Below are 4,703 nucleotides of genomic sequence, written 5' to 3'. Positions count from 1 at the left end.
ATTATCCCAGCTATGACAGACAACAAATATTACATTTATAGTATTACAACTAAAACCGTTTTTGACACCGCCACCGCAGTTTGTCCTTCATGAGCCTTCGTAGACAAGATGGCGGTGCAAGATGGTGGCTGCCTGTAGTGGCGACCCGCGACCRTGGAGATATAAACAGCTTTTTATAAGATAAAAATAATAAACCAAGGTCTTTGTCTGCAATGATTAGACATGTTTTTTATTATTGTCATTAGTGATCAGCTCAATTTCGGCTAATCCTACACACTGTGCCTTTAACAGGCCTAAACATCCTGTTGTCATCCAAACAAAATCTATCAGATTGTGTTTAAGCTGGTGATTTACACCCTCAGCTAAATTCCACATATCTGCTTTCTGTGAGAGTGCTCTAAAAGGAAAAGGTTCATTCATAAGTTTCATGAATAAACCACACCCTAAGAAACAAATCACGGTCCCACCTCCATTGTTCTGAAACGTTCCTAAGCGGTGCCACTGCTGCGCTGTTTTCACTTGAGTTTTCCGTCCTGATGTTTCATTACTGCGCACTTTGGCTGGCTCAACAAAACCCCACAACTCCAGTCAGACGCGAACAGTTTCACAACAGTTCTTAACAACTCGTCGCTGAGGCAAATATTCCTCTTCAGGCTCATTGCGCGATCGTAAAACAGGGCGTTTGAAGCATCATTTAAGTTTGTGCTGATATAATGAAGAGCAGTGAAGGGCGTTTAAAAAAAACAGCCTCGAAAATAAACATTAAGTAAGGCAGGTAGAGAACGCCGGCCGATAAAATGCTTAATTGTGTTCATCTGTACGATGCTTTCATTTTACAACTCATTGTGACCCTAATGTATACGTATAATGTAACAGCAGCACATTAGAGCCGTATGATCCACAAGAACAGTGTTTGGATCTGATCCCGTCCTATAATAAACAAAACACTTAAGGTTGGGACTCATTCAGAGGGAAATTAGCATAACAGATTGAATTTTCTCTGCAAGAGAATACCCTCCAAGTATCTGCAGCATGAACCAAACTTGGCTGCAAATCAGACCTAAGAATGAAAATATTTTTGGCTCTAAGTTGAACGATCATAAAACGGTTCATTCATCAGCCCCTCTGGTTCATTAGAACTGTTGGCTGCATCTGAGGGGACCCCCGCACATCCTGCTAAGGTCCGTTCCACAAGTTCATTTCCTACACATCAGAACAGGAACATTTTGAACATCAGGGCATCTATCAGACCTTAATGAGCAGAGTTCAGATGAGAGAACATAATGTGAAAAAGCTGAGGCACATCGTGTTCCACAGCAACCAGCTRATAATGCATTTCGTTATCCTTGTTGCATGTTAATTCCACTTTGATTTAGAAACAAGTAAATGAGAGTTTTGTACCTGAATGCTAGATGAAAACTAATCAGGGTGGCAACATCAAAACATAATCAGTGGCTTCTRATCGTGGTCCTGGAGGGCCACCGTCCTGCACGATTTTGTAGTTTCCCTGCTCTTCAGAAGGTCTTTAAAGTGTGACATCCAATTTTTGTAATAACTATGAATGCATTCTTGGAAATATAACACTGATAACATGTTGCCAAAATCACACCACAGGGATGAAAAGTTGAGATATTCACGCGTAAAGTAACAGGAAGTGATGTCAAAGGAGAATGCCTGAATATAGTGTTGCTACAACAGCTAACAACTAGGGCTGTGTATTGGCAAGAATTTGGCGATACGATACATATCATGACAGAGGGGTCACATTACGATATATCCCGATATATTGCAATACTGTAAGCAAGGTGATATATCGTGATATATTGCGATTTTTTGTCCAAAACTTCTATTAAATAAAAACCTCTTACAGGGGAAAAAATGAAAAACCAAAATTCATTGTCTCAGAAAATTCTAATATTACATAGACATACTTTTGATACATTTAGCTGTGTTCTGCTTTGTATGTATTTTATTTTATTTGTTTCATATTTCTTATTTCATCCATGTTTTCAATTATTAGACTAAATTTGACAATAAATAGTTTGAAAATATATATTTTGAAGTTTTTAGTTTTTAATATTAATTTATAATATGGTCACCCAACACTTAACAATAGCCTCTACCTCAAGAGGTGGAGGAGCCAAATGGCTGGCTCACTGCTGCCAACTAATGGTCAGAGGCTGAACTACAACATAAAAATGAACGGCTGGCAGGAAAGTTGACATTTTGAACCTTAATAAAAAAATCGATACATGGCTTTAGAATATCGATACAGTATCGGGAAATGAAATATCGCAAAATTTCAGTGTATCGATATTTTCTTACACCCCTACTAACAACACAGCCTGAAGAGATTAATCTGATGTTTCTTTAGATTTGTATGAGTCAGTATCAGAGAGAGATGAAGAAGAGTCAAAGTTCAATTAACATTGTTTCAATAAACAAAAAAAAAAAAACAAAAAAACAGGGAGTTTCCTTTCTGAAAGAGTTCCCCTTTGATGTCACTTCCTGTTTCACTTTGAACAAAGTTCAAAAGAAAATATAGTTCTGTGACAAAATAAATAAAAAGTATGTGTTTATGCCAAGTTTATTAAACATAAAAACATTTTGACTTTTTGTATTTGTATGATATGCTTGCCACCGGCACTATAAATTCTGCAGACGCCCGTTAATCACTGTTCATTCAAATCAGGTGTGTCCAATCAGAGAAACATTTAAAATCCATGCAGACCAGAATTAACCTTATCTCACTTATTTGGTTAATCGACAGATTTTTCTAAAATAAAATAAAAAAAAATTGTACATGTTCAAAAATTTAACATTTGTTTTATTTGCACAATATAAAAATGTATGCATTGTTTTTTTCACATAATTATCAACTGTTGCATCATTTTTGGCTTTTATTTTTCACCAGTTTGGCACAGTAACTATTGTAAACAAAAAAAAAAGTGTCCCAAAGCCTATTTCACACATGATGAGTTAAAAATAATATGTGCAAAAGTGAGTTCATCCAGGGTGCATAAACAGAAGTCATGCAAAAACCATACGGAACTTCTAGTGCAGAGATTTGACGGAAGTGAATTTGCATGAACTGTTTTGTTTGTATATAAAAAAAAAACATGGGCTTTAATGTGCTTCAGTCTCTAGCCACACAAGGCCCTCAGCAGCCCCTTAATTGGCAAATAATCGCGCAAACACGAYGCGAACAGCGCAAAACTTCAACAAACAAAAGCGACCAGAAAAACACCACAAGCTCCCTGCAGCATTTATCCGCTGCAAACACGCAACTTCCAGGGATGGCGTGCACTTGTTTCAGAAAAGAAAGAAAAAAAAGCACAGTTTAACCAGTTCACAGCCAGTTGAATTCATTTAACCGCAGCTGAAACGCATCTGCGGTGCTTTTATCAGAAATGCGCGTCAACAAAACAAGGGGAGAAAACGGCGCAAAAAAAGCCGCCAAAGGCCACTTCACAAAGTAACGACAGACAGGAGATGAAAGCCACAGGGAGGAAACTCGACAGGAAGCACAGTAAAGAAATAATAACAATAATCTGGCTACAATGTAACAGACAAACGCTCCCTGACTGAGGCGAAACGATTCAAAGCCAAGGCGATTCCTCAACATGGAGCGCAACAAAACGCACGAGCTGCGGCTGGTTTGGACAGAGAAAGACGTGTTTTAACAAACCTGTCGAGTCGAGGGCACTTCTTCCTCCACAGCGCTGATGTCCGGAGTTTGTGTGTGTGTGTGAGAGAGAGAGTGTGTGTGTGCGCCACTCATCGGCGTTTTCTCCCACCCCTGTCTCTCTCCTCCTAACGCAGAGATAATGCTGATGTTTCCACTTCCTCCTTTCTTCTGCCGTCTGCTGGCTGACTGCTGCCAGACAGGAGCAACTGACAGCAGCGCTGCTCTCACCCGACAGGAGGAGATTACAGCAGGTAAACAAACAAACAAACTGCAGTAAGCATATAAACAAAAGTTAGATGATAACCTTATGAACTCTGTAAACAGGTTAAATGTTGGGGGAAGTAGGCTGTCATTGTTTGATGACAAAACAGGACACTTCTGGAGTTTGGTGTTAGCTAAACTAATAAATAAATACAATTATAATTGTTTAGTTTTTAGTAAATAAATATCAGTTTCGTTTATTTTATAGTAAAGAGGATTAGTGTGAGATGGCAATAAATAAATAAATTAACAAATAAATAAAGTTTATTTCCAGAGTCCTGACTTTAAACGAGACATACATCATGATTTCAAAACCTTCTTTGTCGCATTTAAATCCTTCAGTTTGCGTCTATATACAGTGGAAATGCAACGCTTTGGTCTGAATTCCTCCTTACTGTAACTCCACAAGCMCCTCTTTCRCCTCTTTTCTGAGGCGTGTCTCAGATCAATTCGTTTTGAGGCTGTCTCTTTAAATCCAAACAGGTGCTTCATACCCGGGCCCCTCCAGCTCACAGATCAGTCCATTGTACTTTGCAGGAGAGGTTTATGACTATACGCAGTGCAAATTTTTTATTTACATATTAATTAAAAGATGTCAAGACTTGTCCATCCAGCCTCAAATTTTGGAGYCAGAAGCACCAGAAGGTAGAGACACCAAGTCCTCAAGAAAATGCATTTAACATCTAAAAAAGTAGATTTTGCATTGAATTTCACAATACAGAGGAGGAAATACTGTATGTGTGTGTGTGTGTGT

At 38.4% G+C, this 4,703-nt stretch overlaps 1 protein-coding gene across 4 annotated transcripts in view; it reads right to left on the bottom strand.

Annotated features, from left to right (window-relative positions):
- The window catches only part of elmo1 (engulfment and cell motility 1 (ced-12 homolog, C. elegans)), a gene marked incomplete at its 3' end in the record, with an annotated part of 71,606 nt that extends 67,730 nt beyond the window's left edge, over window positions 1–3,876 (bottom strand). For 2 of the 4 annotated variants that reach the window (XM_014005671.1, XM_014005674.1), the window contains 1 exon segment: window positions 3,689–3,875. 4 annotated transcript variants of the gene reach the window in all.
- Window positions 3,877–4,703: the final 827 nt, after the last annotated feature.

This window comes from Austrofundulus limnaeus, unplaced genomic scaffold (assembly GCF_001266775.1).
Source record: "Austrofundulus limnaeus strain Quisiro unplaced genomic scaffold, Austrofundulus_limnaeus-1.0 Scaffold32, whole genome shotgun sequence".
NCBI classification, from domain to species: Eukaryota; Metazoa; Chordata; class Actinopteri; order Cyprinodontiformes; family Rivulidae; genus Austrofundulus; species Austrofundulus limnaeus.
This window is presented reverse-complemented; position numbering and strand designations above follow the sequence as displayed.